At 44.9% G+C, this 15,476-nt stretch overlaps 1 protein-coding gene across 7 annotated transcripts in view; it reads left to right on the forward strand.

Annotated features, from left to right (window-relative positions):
• The window catches only part of ANKRD11 (ankyrin repeat domain containing 11), a 158,168-nt gene that overhangs the window by 9,561 nt on the left and 133,131 nt on the right, over positions 1–15,476 (forward strand). The window contains exon 1 of one of the 7 annotated variants that reach the window (XM_075101139.1): positions 14,842–15,035. The exons of the other annotated variants lie outside the window; for them this stretch is intronic. The gene's annotated coding sequence lies outside the window, so the exon portion shown is untranslated. Of the gene's footprint in view, positions 1–14,841; positions 15,036–15,476 lie in introns of those variants that run through there. 7 annotated transcript variants of the gene reach the window in all.

The following is a 15,476-nucleotide window of genomic DNA, read 5'->3' on the forward strand; positions in this document are numbered from 1 at the left end:
CAACTGCTACTGCTGTTAGATTTGCAGATTTTTAAAATCGTTTTTTTAGCCTAAGGTTTGTAGCTGTTTTCTGTGCGTTGTACAGAGATAGTCCGCGTGTCATTGTAGAGGGAGAGGTGGAGGGAGTCGTGGTTGTGCTGAGATCAGTGACTAAATTAGTTGAAGTGATAACGGTGATGCTACTGTGGGCTCTGCAGTGAACGATCCTCGGGGAAAGTGGAGCGTGACCGGAATATATTTGGTGGTATGTGAATCTGGTGTTTGTGGGCAACCTGAACTCACCTGTTGAGAGTTTTGTTACCCAGACACTTTCTGACCTAACTTGCTTTTGTCAACAGTCGCACCAAGTGATTAACGAACGATGCCTTCCAGGAGCGTGGTTATGTAAAATGTTAATACGCTGCATTTTTTCAGATGAGCTTTATAACGTGCGCAGGGCTTCAAGTCAAACTTCAAAGAAGGTAGTTTGCTTTATAGTTGAACCTATGAGCAGTTTTATGTGCAGGGTGGAGTGAACTTGTGGAGAATATTGCAGTTTTCCCACTGTCATAAAAAGTTATGATCCTCATGATTCAAGTATTGTTCTGTAGGTGGAGGCAAGAGACAGATGCAGAGGTCAGCGGGAGCGTGTACGGAGTAGGTTCAGATGTGCCAGCGGAGTGAATGCAGTCTTCTGTGCTCCCAGCTCGCTGAAACGGGTTCAAAAAGTGCCTTGTGCTCTTTCTGGGTCTTCCTAAGAAACCTGCACCTGTGTTACTCGCAGAACAGGCAGACCATTTCCATGGGAAAGGAACTTGGCAGGGGGAACCGTGAAACGCGGCTGAGAAGGGTGCTTTTTTTCCAATGCAGTATTTTAAACCGTTCTTAAAACGTGGCGCTTCAGAGTGGAAAAGAGACTGTAAGTCAGTTTATAACCTACTTTCTTTCTTTGGGCTTTTCTTGGGGTACGAGCCAAGTTGAGTTTAAAAAAAAAAATGTGGCTGCCTCTTGAACGAGCCTCATTCCAATTAACTGCGCTCATGCTTCAGAAGATACTTAAAAACTGAGATACATTCCGTAAAAAAAAAAACCCAACTGTTTAGGCTAAGTGATCATGGTGGGGGAGCAGGGTAACCTTTTACAGCCTTTATTGCAGGCTTTTGTAAAAGTATCTGACGCTGGGTTCTCATTGACCCGTGCTGCTTTTACCCTGGTGAGGTGGGAGACTCTCCTAGCCCTGGAGTCAGCGCCGCCAATTCTGAGGTATAAAACACTTTTCAGTTTCCAATAAGTAAGTTATAGCTGATTAAAATAAGTCACTATTCCAGTTTCAGTCAGATCTCTATAAATATTCTGACTTAGCCTCTCGTTTAAAACATGTTCTCCTGGGACGAGGAGGTATAAATGTGCTCTTTGTTTGCGGCCAGGAAAATTAAAGGATCACAACATTCGAAAATGTACACGTTGGATCTTCTGAAAAACTGTTTCTTAAAGAATGTGTACTATGCCTAAATGCGCAAATACCTTTGGTAAGGCGGCTTGTTTTCCATTCTGTTAGCCTGAAGAATTTTATTCTGAATATGTTAAAACTTGAGGGGGAAGAAAAATCTTTATCTTTAGATGATCCATTAGCTGTTGTAGCCTGCCTTTTATTTATTTTTGTAAATACATGTGTGAATGTAAACATTTTATCCAGAATGGCCTTGCAAATGTTCTTGCATTAACATATATTGTCATGGAGAATAATTTTCATTTAACTGTAATTTGCTTTATATTTTCCTCCCTGGTTGCCATAGGAACGCAGTCCGATGTGGCAGTGACTACTCACAGGAGCTAGGTTATGCATTGCCTTTATAATGGACCTCTGTTAATCATGCTGCCGTTCTCACTGAAGGAACCGTGATTATTTGCAGGAGGCACTTTATTTATATAAACTGTAAGATGCCTGTGGTACCTCAGCTTAATATTCAGAGTTATCAAGGGTGCTTTTCTGTTCTGCAGAAGTTTTGCCATAAGAACAGTCTATGTGTTATGATGATTGTGGAATTGATAGATATTTACTGAAATTTAATGTCAGTTAGACTTAATTTTCAATTTTCATTTACTGTAACGGCCTAACTAGTAACGCTCTTTCCTGTGGTTCATCTTAAGATCTTAAACATTTGAAGCACAGCAATAAAACGTTTGTTATCCTTACCTGTGCAGAAGCAGCTGACTTGTTTTTCACGACAGCGTGGCTGTGTCTTTGCCGTGGTGGTTGCAGCACCCTCTTCCACCCCAGGCCTCGTGTCCAGGAACAGTGAGCTTTGTCTGACAGTGATACCAAAGCACTTCACGATTATAAGAAAGAAGAGTTTCCGTGTGGCTTAGAGCGGGTAGAAAAGGAGGGAAGGTGGATTTTAGTTACATTTGTTGCCTGTCTGTGGATTTTGGGTCTGTTTTGCACCTCTCGTTTTTGGCCGCCTTGCCCGTGTCTGCCTCATGCCACAGCTGCTGCTCTCCTGCACTGTGCCCACGTTTCCCTTTGATTTACTTCCACTCAGGAACCCCCCAGAAAAGGCAGATGTGAGTGCATTAAACGTCCGCTGCAGCTGGCGGTAGGAAGCTGATTTTACAGCTGAAGATAGTGGGGCCACCCCACAGCAGTGGTGTTTTGGGGCCTTAGGCGCTGCCCCTGCGCTGCAATACACCCCATAGCAACAGGGTGGGCTTTGCCCTCCTCCGAATGGGGCTGGGGGCTGTAGTGGGCCCCATAAGCATGTTGGAGCGGGTGCTTTCTTGTCTTTACCATGTCTTCAAGGGTGAAGTACAACACAATCTCCAGGAGTATCTGTGCTCAGATGCCTGACGCTTCAGGAGGCACGGAGAACCTAGAAGGATGCCGATCTCTGCCTTTGTCCGTGGCTTGTTGCAACCTAGGAAGGACTTCCCTTCCAGCTACCGAGATAAGAATCGGTGGCATCGCTTCAGACTGAACTCGTCAATTAGCAAATGATTCATTTTTGCTTAATGGGTTGAGCTTAAGGAGAGAAAATCCACCACGGGGGATTCTCTTTTGTCTGTGTACTTTTGTGGCAGAAACCTGACTTTGTAACTTAAGAGACATGAATTTCACCGGCCTCCCAAATCGGACTCCTCAGAATGAATTTTTAGTTTGGTTTCAGGTCTTAAAGAAAATGTGTATGTTGGCCCTTTCTTTCCTGCTCTTTGCGGTTAGACGTCAATTGTCGGTTACGTAAGGCCGGATTACTCCAGCACGTGGATGCTTTCAGATGCATATGGTCTCACAGTTATTTCTTGGTACTTTACAGAAAGAATTGAGTAACATTTTGTTCTGTAATGCAGTATTAAGAAACGGAGCATTTTTTTCTGTAATGGCTTATAAACAAGTAGTGATAACATCCTATTTAAAGCGCTTGGAGGAGGTAGGGCTAAGGAGGGGAGGCAGGGCTGAATCAAGCTTTGTTTTTCTTATGACTACATGCCATATTTTGGTACAGTTTTTGCTCGCCTTCTGTATCAGCTCACAGCTTTCGTAAATGAACTGGTTTTTGAGGTGTACGGTGTGTGTGTGCTGTGGGTATGGTGTAGCTGTGTTGAGAGATGTTGCTCACCTCTGTTCCCCTCTGGGTATTTCTGTCTCTTTCACTCTGATGTTGGTGCTCTTTTGCTGTTTACAAGAGGCAGATGTGATTCATAGTCAAAGGCCAAGCTAATGTTAATAAAAGTCTGAAAAATGGCTTGGCTGTACTCAGGACTTTGGGGTTTCACGTAGGCTTTTTGCATTTTTCCTCTTTTTTTTTTAACCTGTTATCATATAAATGCTCAGAATTGACCATTAATTTGTGTTCTTTAGTGACACATTTGGGATACTCAAATGTACCTCTTTGAAGGGGGAAAGGTAATGCATTCTGCGTTCTGATGCTGCTGGCATCTCCAAGCTGTCAGGTGGGAGAGTCGGACTTGCTGGCAATTGATGAAATAATGAACACTTCCTCTCTGTAAGTCATAGTTTTATCTGAATTGTATTCCATTTTTGGTTAACTTCAGCTACTCAAAAATCCAGTGTTCCACACCAAATGCTTTATAATTTGGAAGTGTTTTATTTGAGGGTTAAGTATTAAAATATGTAATAGCACAGGAAAATATTAGGAAGCAATTTTTGGAGCCGGTGTTGGGTTGATATTTCCAGATATCATAGGAGCAGCTGCATTGGGAATGAAGGCAGAGGTGTATGGTGGCCGTTCAGCCCGTGGCTCCAGTCAGGAGATGCCGTTACGTGGATGGAGGAGAGCTGGGCAGTCTGCTTAACTTGTTTAAGACAACCCCCACCGCATGACCCTGTAGCCTGGATATAAATGGGTGCGTATGATGGCTGACTCGGAGGCTGTTTTTTGACTTCTTCCCAGGTCTCAGGCAGCCATCTCAGCAAACCTTTGAGGTGTGTTTTTCCCAAGGTGAGGTCCTGAAGGGTTGCTGGATGAATTGCAATGTGAGCCCAGCTGTAGGTATAAACTAACGCATGCGGTGATTAAGTTACCTGTTGTGGCCTCCTTGAATAGACCCCTTTACCTGACAATTGGGTTAAACATTCATTCGTTAGGATGAGAAGAGCAGAGTGGCTTTGGTGGCAGATAGAGTATTTAACCCTTTCCGAAGCTTCATTTTGAGAATATTTTAAGGCTCGCGTCTTTGCACTTGCGTTTGGTCTGACCGCCAACATGTTACCGTATGAGAAGCCATGCAGAAGTGTTAATTGCAGATAAAACATGATAAAGCCAAACTGTCATCCTGCTGCCTCCTTTTCTTGGACACTCGGGTTGACACTGAGCTGCTTTGCATCCCGTGTCGTGCCTTGAAGATGGGGTTGAGTCTCCATTAATCGTGCGAGAGATCGGGAAGGGAAGCGTGCTTTCTAAGACAGCCTGGATGCCGTTACCAAGAAAATGATGCAGATCGGGATGAGATGTGGGGCGGTGGAGAGTTCAGAGGAGCTGCCTTGTGTGCAGCCGTGGGAAGAGGGATTTCTTCAGGGAGTGGGTGAATTGTTTCCTTCTGCTCTGAACAGCCTCTTAATGAACTGCCCTCTCCAGGGTGTAGAGAGATTAACCTCCCACGGCTAACTTCAACCTGGGAGACTGCCACCATATTGCTGCCTTCAAGTGTTTGTATCTAAAAATACATTCGTGCTGCTGCACAACAGGCTCAAGGCATGTTAATCCTTTTTTCTTTAGGAAGGAGTCTTGTGTTACTAGATGAGCTACTGCATAAACTGTATTTCTGCTGTGCAGAATTCCCATTTTTTCTTCTTCCAACGGAAAAATGTGGTGGAAATAATTGTTCTGGTTGGAATTCCCTCTCTGACAACAATAGCAGAAACGGGGTGGGGTTGTTTGAAAATGTTGAATGGTGAAAAGTTTTGGAGGAGCAAGCTGTCCCAAGCTGCACAGGCTTCACCACGTGATTCCTCTCCAGTGTCTAGTGTTCTGCAGAAACGGCAGCGTTCTCGCAACCAGCTGTTGGAATAGTTTTGACCACTCCTGTCTCTCCTAAGCACATCTGTTTAAGAATGCGTTGGCTCTATTGGATCTCGCTTGCTCTACTACAGTCTCTTTCTGCTACGTTCATTTGGTTGTAATTCAGTACGTTTTCTTTGGATGAGGAAGAATGAAAGCCTACCAGGCTAACACCTATAAGCAGTACTTGGAGTTATTGCTACCTCTGTGTGTAATGATTCATCTTGGAGGCAGACAGCTTGCTGCCCTCAATACCTCATTGTAGTTCCAGGCAAATTCAGATGTTGTGCTTCAGCGTTTCTGGCTTACCAAGCCTTGGCGGTGATGCTTCTGTTTATCGTAAGGCTTTGTTTCTAGGTGACTTCGGAGAATGCTTTATGGTAGCAGTAGCACAACGGCTAGTTTAGACACAGCGTGGATAGCTAGCTGTAGGTGAGTTTGCTGCCTTGTGTTGAACAACTTGGTAGCTGATATTCTTGCAGCAAGTTATAACTTGAATTCTTCTGTTTGTGCCACTGGGGAAGCTGCAGTGGGGCGTTTGAGGTCTGGGATGTAAAATGACTTGCAGCAGACATTGCATAAGTATGTGTAGCTTTGGTCTCGGTGCTTCTGTTTTCTGTGTGTTCCTGAGAGATGCAGTTTCTACCTCTGGAGCTATTTGGGATTCAGGGTATATTTTCCTCCTTTCATGTGTGGCTTACCTTGACTCATTTTGATACCGGAGCTCACCTACTGCATCTGCTAGACTTGTATCTGCTGCACCTGCCCCTGTTTTCCCGAGATCTGCTGTCGATGCTCATCAGCAGTAGGGCTCAGTCACAAGCTACTTAACCTAAACCACTTGTAAGGAAACTTTCCTCAAAATATGGATGGCATTAGAGGGACTTAGGCTGCTTAAAATTAGAAACTGTTTATGATGCACAGTTGTAGTTGTTTACCTTGAACCATAATTATCTTATTTCCTGAGTTAAAAACATCACGTCAGCTTGCTGAAGCAAGATTTGATGACAAAGGAATTGTTTTTAGCCACCAGCAGAGAAAAGAACGCTTCAGTGTGTGTCTAAATATGATTTTATAACCTAAAGTATAGCACACTCAGGATTTTAAATTGGCTCTGGAAGTTGCGTGGGCTTATGGGTAGGCCATTTGGCCGGGGATCAAGGGACTGGGTTAATCCTAACTCTCTGTCCTTTTGTCCTCTGAGCGTTTTCCTTGCCACCCTCTGTGCTGTTTATTTGGACGGCGATGTGTTTGAAGGAAGGGATATGCCCTTTCACTAGGTGTTTGTAGATTTTCTCGGGGTGTGGTTTCGTGGCACGGCCGGAGCCGGTTCACTGCTGCGGGGGGGTGAGGCCCCCCCACCTTCCTGGGGCGCAGGAGCCAATGCAGCCTCTTCTGAGACGGGAGACCAGTGAGGAAGATGAGGAGGTTTTCTGCTGGGCTGGCAGGTTAAGCTCCAGAAGTGGCCTGAGGGAGAAGCAGGGGATCCAGCGGCTGGGCAGGGGCAGATCTCGCGGCTCAGCGTTGCTCGGCTGTGAGCGGTTACTTCACCCGCAGCCCTCCGGCCCCTCCTGAGGAGCTGGGGTACCACTAACGTACACGGGCAGACCTTTGACTTCCTTATTCTATTATTTAGCAACGCTCCCCGGTGAGTCTTTGCAGCTGAGGTGGCCTGTGCCCTCCTCGCACCATTTTCCAGACCTGCTGTCTGTAGGTGAGCGCGGCTGCAGCAGCCTGCTGCTTCATCACCGTCACCTGGTGCTGCCAGGGTGGTCCTTTTTCAGGAGAATGGAAAATGGGAGGGGAGAGACTTCTTTAAGGATGGCAACTGCTACTTAAGCCTGTTCAGGGCCTATAATAGATGGGAGGGGATCAGTGGAAGCTGTAAGTGCTTTCAATTTATACACTATTTTTAAAGAATCTCTTTATTCTGACCTTAACTTGCTAGGACCTAGACAACAGGGGAGAGATGGCGTGTGTAAATGGAGGAGGCGCTTCCTTTATGGTTTCTCCTTGCTATGTAATTTGAGGTGATTGTGAGGCACTTTGTCATAACTCTGGAAACCGAAGACTCAAGCACATTTTAACAACTGCATTTTCCACATGGTTTTCTGGGGACCTCCTGGGTCATCAAACCAGGTCTGCTGCGATGGCAGGTGACAGTGTCCTCTAGTCCTCGCACCGGCTGTGCGTGTCTGGTTGTGAGCCTTTGAGTGAGACCTGTGTATTCTTAAGAAAAGAAACCCGTATCTGAGTAGTTGAATTCTCCGGTTGTAATGTTCATGTGAATACACAGAATTTCCTTGGCTGAGGAGGCTGTAATCCGCTGCTTGGAGCGGGTGATCGTGAACTCCTTGGTGAATTTTGCTCTGTTTTCCTGTTTGAGAGAGATGCCATCTATGATGATCTTGAAGGCTGAACGGTGACTTCCTTGACTCCTCCTTGGCTAATCAGCATGTTTTAAAATGGGATGCCTGCATCCTTTCCACAAATCAGCTTTCAGAAAGGAAAGGAAATAGTTCCATTATTAATAGTAACCTGTATCCAATTTGCCACTGAATTGCATGGTTGCAAATATCTGAAACTGTAAAGGTGACAAGTGTCCGTCACTTTTTTTCTTCTGAAGAATGGTCTATTTTCTCGATGTGGTAAAATTTAGCGTGGAATAGGAATTTGCGGGCTCCTATTTTTGAAGTGGTGCTCTTCCTAGCCTAGTAGCATGGTTAACCCTCCGTCCTTCCCTTACGAGAACTTACAAAAGGAATTTGAGTGGAATGGATGAGTAAAGGGCTCTTTGTAAAGTTACAGGGAAGGTATTCTGTGTAATGATGGGAGGTGTGCCTTTGTCCCACTGCAGACTTGGGTTTAGGAGGAATGAAAAGGAGAAGGTACCTGAAATATGTCAGCAGCTGTGATCTAACTTTAAATTACTGGTTTAATTCCAGACAACATACTACTACATTGGGTTGTTGAGGCCAGCGTCTTGGATCCTAATTAGGACAAATTGAAGCATCAAGATTTTTTAGCTTGGTTTCATTCTGTTCAGCACAGTGGGGTTTTTTGAGCTCTCAAAGATGGGCAGTACTTTATCTTCAAAATTCACCTCTGAGTGTCCCTTTCGATGGCGTATCGGCATATTCTTGATCATGCATCTTTTAGATCTCACATGGTAGAAATTCCCCTGGGGCACCGGGGGTTATTTTTAGGTGCAGGTGGTAAGTTTCTAGGATGGCTATGACAAATCAAAGCTAGAGAAAGGGGCAGCTTGATTCGCTTGCCAGATGAGTCTGTTGCGATTCTTTTATAGGTGCCTGTGGACAGTAATTGAGTAGTAATCTGGCTGTTTTCTGTTTTTTGTTTAAAAACTTAAATTCTGTAGCTTTTGAATATGCACTACTGCTCATGCTGTTGCCTCCAGTGGTGCGAGTTTTCCTTTATTACATCTTGTTTGTATGCCCAAGAGCAGCATTTCTTGTCTTTGCCTCGTACCTTTTACTTGAACTTACTGTGCGTTGGTTTCTATGTTGACCTGGAAGTCTTTTCCTGGATAACACTTTCTAAAATGTTTGATTTTCAACTATATTATGCCCTTCATTTTACGTGCCCACCTGAATGCTGCTGTACTTCAGCTTTACAGAGTGCTGTTTGTACTGTCTTTGCATCATCTGACTATGGAATAATTGGATTGGAAATTTACTGCTTTTCAGATGGGGCTCAGCAGATGTTTAGGATGAGGAGGGTACAATTTCTTCTCATTTTTGTGTGAACTAAAACTAATGATGAAACAGTTCTGCTTCGAATATCCACACCCTTGTGCATCCTGTGTCCCTTCTGAACAGCTATACTATACGCTAAAAGAAACAGCTTGAGGGTTCTCTACGTTTGATGTTGAATTTTACGGCTGGATAGCTAACCAGTTCAGGTGATTTGAAAGTAGATACGAGGCTGCTGTTCTGTGCTGATGGCTTTCTCAGAAACCCGTTCTCATGTGCTTAATGTGTGTCTTTGTTTTTGCTCTGTACCGGTAATAACAACGCGTTATCCCAAAGCAAGACGGTGGATCTGTGCTTTGCATGTGCAGATCATTTAATAAAGAAATGAGTCTGATTGTGCATCCTTTTGGAAGGGGCTCAACCAGGCTGGAAAGACCCAGCAGTCTTGGGTAATTACGTTTCATATTGGAGCTCTAAAAGAGAGAACTGGAAAGGGTCTGGAGGATTATTTGGAAGCATTGGGGCTGACAAGCAAGGATGCCTGAGGCTTCTTAGGCTGCTGAAGTGACAGTGGATAACTGTTTTTGGGTGTCTAACCATTTTCTCATTTCCATCCATGACAGAGATGGCCACTGGATGGAAGTTAATGCCGTTAACAAGGCAAATGGTGCTAGTATAGCTAAGACTTCTTTATCCTATTGCTAATAAAAATACATAATCTTTAAGGTATTTAACTCTTTTTTTCAAACTAGGGGAGATTTTTCTTTTAACTTACTGAGTCTAAATCATAGCCTGGAAAACAGTGTGTCCGCTAGACCGGCAGACTGAGTCTTGTTTCTGCTTGCTAGTACAGAAGGGCAAGCTGCAGCCTTGAGCTTCAGTCCAAGGTTGGTTAAGGAAATTGCAGAAACTGTATTTTGACTTAATACTTTCCACTCATCAGAGAAGCCGCAGAAGGGTGGTAAGGGTGAAGGAGGAGAGACAAGGGAACATGCTCGTGTATTTCCAGAACTCTTAATTGTACACACGGAATTGAAAAATCTGGTTCAGTGGAAACTGTTCAGGCTTACTTTGCTCTCCTGCCACATCACGCCAAGAAAAAACGAGTTACTTCAGTGATTCAAGCACTTGGGTTGTGGGAGCTGGGACTTTTCTGACAGCCCCAGTTTTTTACCCTGCCAAGTACCTTTCAGGCTTCTTTCACGGATCTTTCCAGGAGAAATGGTGTGTAATTTTAGGAGTCAGCGTTTTCAAGATTTTCTTGAGGGTTAGAGAACTTTTAAGAGTCAGGGAGGGACAGATAACCAAGAATAAAGTTGGAATGTCCTGTAACTTCAGTTTATTGCCCAGCTGCCTGTTATGTGTTTGCAAGGGTTAAACTCAGCGAAACGTCAGGCTTCTGCTGATAATTAGTGTTTTTGTTTAATGCGATTCAAATGTAAAAGTAGTTAAACACTTTTATACTATCTTTTGACCTACTGAAATGAACTACAGGATTTTTATTTGAACTTCTCAAGTCTCATGTCTATAAAAGGAGACAAAAACGTACCACACACAAGCATCGGTTCCGTTCTCCTTGCAAATGTTGTGTTCGGAGTATTTATAAAGTAGACAGCAGTGGTGGGTGTGCAGCAATTCCTCTGGTGATGGAAGCTGATTCCGATTGTTGTATCCGTGTGTAAATCCTGTAACTAGAGTCGTTTAATGAATTGAAAAAAGCACAAATCTTGAGGAATACCTGAACCACATTGAAACTAGGTATTTGACGTCACGTATCCTGGGTTCTTTTCACTCACTGGAGGTCTCTAGACAGCTCAGTTGTTCCTGGATTTAGACTATTGTCAACCCCAGTTCCCTGTGGACTGTGTTGTCCGTGTCAGACTTTCAATTAAAACACTTAAAGGACAATTTGATTCCACAGGAACCACATCTTTCCCTTCCTTCATGCTTGTTTTGGTGGGATAAACGGAGCCTTAGGCTCTTCAGCCCACACATTTGATCTGTGTTTTTGAGGACAGTATCAGGTTATTTTGTATTTTTATCAAGTGGCAAAGATGACAGGAGCTTTAAAAAATTTAGATCTCAGCATGCATATTGTCTGCAGGGCAAAATAAAGGAACTTCGAGACCAAGGATATCTTGCCTACTTAGTGTCTGAAAGCTATCAAATTAAATTTTACTTGATGCTACAATTCTGTCACAATCAAACATGCTGAAAGGTGGTTTGTTTTTTTTTTTCCTTAAGCACTAACGGAGTTCTCTCTGCACTCTGGTTTTTGACTCGGTAGTTGGTACTGTATGAGCAGAGTTGGCTGTCATGTTTGCTGCGGAAATATTTGCTGCTTTGTAGATTCCAGTGAAAGGCACTTTCTGTAGCTCACACCGCTACTGGAAATTTCTTCTTCAAGTGTCGGAGCAGCTGTGCACGCGTGAGCGAGCGTGACCATGGTCCCACGGAACGAGACAGTTTGCTCAGCATGCATGTGTTTGGAGATGGTTGGTCTGTAAGCTACTGATAGGATGCAGGGCATTTCAGTTAAAGGCATGTTATTTATCACTAATTTCTGCCTATTTCTTGGAACACAACTCTTTCTCCCCCCCCCCCCCCTTTGGATCTCCAGCGCAACACCTCTCCTTTTTCTTTCTCTTTCTCAATAGTCCTGAGCTGTGTGGAGTGGTCAGGCTGTGCTTTTCCAGGCTCTTCAGTGAAATTACCACAAGTCTGATGGTTTTTATTAGCTGTACATCCCCTTGAGGGGTCAGAGGAAAGCTTCCAGTGCTGCGGCAGGGCAGGACAGTTCTTGGCTCTCAAGGGGGTGTGAGCAAAACCTACAGAAAGGGCAGCAACTACTGCCTCCGCTCCTGTTTCTGTGTGTGTGACACTTTGATTTCTCCCCTGAACTCCAGCACTTGTTGTTTGGATTCTTAACCGACCTGGGTGCTGTAACCAGGCAGGAACAGGATCCCTGCGGTTGCAGAGGGCACCTACAAACATTCCTGGAAGACATGTAGGTGGCAATAAGTACGTGGGGTTTGTAGTGCTGCCCGCTTATGGGTTCTCCCCCTCCACGCTCCATTCTCTCAGATTCTTGAACCGTACTGTGATTTTTACAATTTCTGAGAATAAGTCTTTGTCATCGTTTCAGCAGGGCGAAAGATTGGTGTTCGTGCGCAGGGTGCTGCGCAGAGCTGCGCAGGCAGTCTCGCCGAGTTGTTCTGAGCATGTCTGTGCTATGGAGTGCATTGGAGAACACTTCTAGATTTCCCCTCCTTCCAAATTGGTTGTGCTTGTTTTGGTTGTGTTTGTGAAGTGATACATGTTCATCTGACTAAGCAAAGAAAATTGGATGGATAAATGTGTCTACTTCCAAAACCTAAATTATAATTAATAAAGTTAGTTTTAAATGGAAATGTTGGCTTCTGCGCAACAGGAATATTGTGTGTGTGACCCAAATACATGTTACCAGTTGGGTTTTGCCCATGATCTGTACATTGGGCATCTTCTGCCGAAGTATTTGCTGTACTTCATCAGTAATTTGATAAGCATTTCATAAAAAAATGGTGCAGTGTTCGTTGTGAAAGCTACTTGGCTCGTGTGGGGTGACTATTTCAGTGTTACAATACTTTATATTTTATATGTGAGCAAGTAATGAATAACTGCTGTACGTAGGCCAGGAAGCAGATGTAAATAGATCTTCAAAATTGTGTATCAGTGCATCGTGGGACAGGATTTCTGTAGACTTCCATGATAATTTTGTTCACAACTGGTCGTAGTCGCTACTGCCAGCAAGTAGCACTACTGATTTTCCAGATAACGTAGTTGGAAGTTCAGCTTTTTCCCCCCTGGTTTGTCTCTTATTGCTGTTTAAGTGGATGGCCCTAATTAGAGGTGTGACTCTTATTATGGAGGAGGAGAGTACAAAAGCAGTACGGGAATCATGCTGGAAAAGATGCTGTGCAAGTATTGTCACCGTGGCCTGTAGGACTGCAGTTCCCCATCAGGGGATCCCTCAGTGCCCCAGGACTCACTTGCCTTGGAAAAAACCATGAGCTAGCTGCATGTCTTTACCTCCTTTGCTCTTTTGAAGCAAAAAATATCAGAAAACTTTCATTTGTTTCCCTTTTACTTGTCTGGAAAAGTTTCCCTGCTGCAGGATTTCCTCTCTTTCAGTCAGGACCCTGCGCCCTTACGTGTTCCTCTGGGTTTTTTGGTTTTGTTTTGGCCCACTCCTTTCCTGCTGCGGTTCCTAAGACTTCACTTAGCTTAGTTGGTAGCAGCTCTACCCCGGGTGCAGCTGTCGCTCATCTGGACATCTTCAGTTTTTCATCAGGGAGTGAAAGTTTTTCCGAACAGACGAGGCTCTCCCAGGGTTACCGGTCTCCTCTGCCGTGTGTCTGTCCCCGTTAGCCTCAGGGTCTCTCCTGGGTGGCTCTTCAGGGACCGTCCCGGTGGAAGGCTGGTGTCCACATCCAGCTGCATCAGAGAAGCGGTTTGTGAGGTGACGGGCAGCGATAAAGTAGAAAATTGAACTGTGTGTCACGAGCTCTACGTAGTCCAGTCCTTGTTGACTGCTAAGCTGTGAAGAGATTGTAGGAAACTAAATCCATTGCTGTTTAAAGCAGCATCATGCTCTGGAGCATGGCACGGGGGAGCTGGGCCTTGGAGTTGGGGAGGCGGACTGTGGGAGAGTAATAATAGTTTAAAACAAGGTTTAAGAAGTAGTGGTTGGCTGCCCTGAAGGAGCTCCACAGTAAAGGCATTGGTGTGAGAGGTTTTAGAGAAGGAACACAAGAAGCGGAGTGTAATAAGGAGGAGGACCAGTATGTGAAGGTCCTAGGAGTTACGGTGGTCTGTGCGAGTTGGGGAGTCCTTAGCACTTCATAAAGGGCAACTGGCAGTGCAGTGAGCAAATCGAAGCAGGGTTAGTTTTGCTGAATATAACACATTTTGTGCTTTGTAGTTCCCCACTTGTAACGTTATGTATGTGAGTTTTTGAGTACAAAATTGGTTTTTAGAACTTCTCCTTTTAGAAGAAAAGGTAATTTGGAAGAAATCCAAATTTTCCATTGTCAGCTGGAAGAGGGGTTGGCCGTCGTGTCCCTTGGTGTGGTTTACAGAGTCTAGAGCTCAGACGGGACGTGGGATTTGGCAGCGAGCAGTACATGGGGTTGGCAGTTAACCCTTTAACCTGCTTGTGCAGACCAGAATAAGTTCTGTCGGACTGGGGAAGGCCCCGTGCCTGTGCTTCGGCTTACCGCTGCTTGCCTGGCACGGCCGAGCTTTAGGAGTTAGAGTCGGCAGTATGTCATCAGCTTATTTCTTTTTACAGAGTTCCTTTATTGAGCCGCTTCTCTCTGCGGAAGCATGGCAGGCTCTGGTATTTCCATTACACATCTGATGCATGTTTTGAAGAAGCACTGCGTTTTTGCTTGGAGCACGCGTTGACTCTTCCCATGTGTACAGGTCCCTTACGGGAAGAAGCAAGAAACTGCTAACGCTGAGCAGATAGCAGGAGGTGTTTTAGTTCATCATGGACAGAAATCTGGGATAAGTCAATGTTTTACGTGTGGCCCAAGCTCTCTGGCCTTGCACATTGCAAATCCTCAAACGTGCTTATCTGTTGTTCAGGCTTGCCCTTGCTCATATGACTTGTATGGGCTCCTACCGAGCTGTGCTGTCCGAAACTTGTCCCCTCTGCGCTGGGGAGCGGGCCGGATCACCTGAAAAACGATAGCGGCTTTTGTGGAGGTCTCGTCTGGAACAGACTGGTTTGCTCTGGCTGGGAGAGAAGTGTGTTTCTGAGCGAAGGTGCTCGTCGGGCGTGCAGGTAGAGCTGGGTGACTCACGAGATAGGCTGGGTTTAGCTGCAGCCCTGACGCTTGTCAGGCAAGTCAGGTTTCTGCCCGCGCTGACGTGACAGTCACCTGAGACGGCTCACACCGCGCCGCTGAGTGTTCCTCTGCCGTGGGAAGCAGAGAGGAGTTCAGGTACTGGGTTTTGGGCTCGGAATCATCTGCTGAGCCTTTTGCATACTGGTTCAGTCGCCCAGTTAATGAATGTAATTCCCCTTTGCCTTGGGTGCTGAGAGCTCCTGCTGGTTCCTGCCCAGCGTTGGAGACTTCACTTTGCGAATTTGTAGCTGGAAAAATACCCTGGAAAGGTGCAGCGAGAGCTGTTTAAAAAAAATAAAGAAAATGTTAGAGGTTTGTAATAGAGCAAGGATCCAAAGATATACTTAAAAAAAAAAAAAAAAAAGCATTTGTGTCAT

Source organism: Phalacrocorax aristotelis, chromosome 8, assembly GCF_949628215.1.
Source record: "Phalacrocorax aristotelis chromosome 8, bGulAri2.1, whole genome shotgun sequence".
Lineage (NCBI taxonomy): Eukaryota > Metazoa > Chordata > Aves > Suliformes > Phalacrocoracidae > Phalacrocorax > Phalacrocorax aristotelis.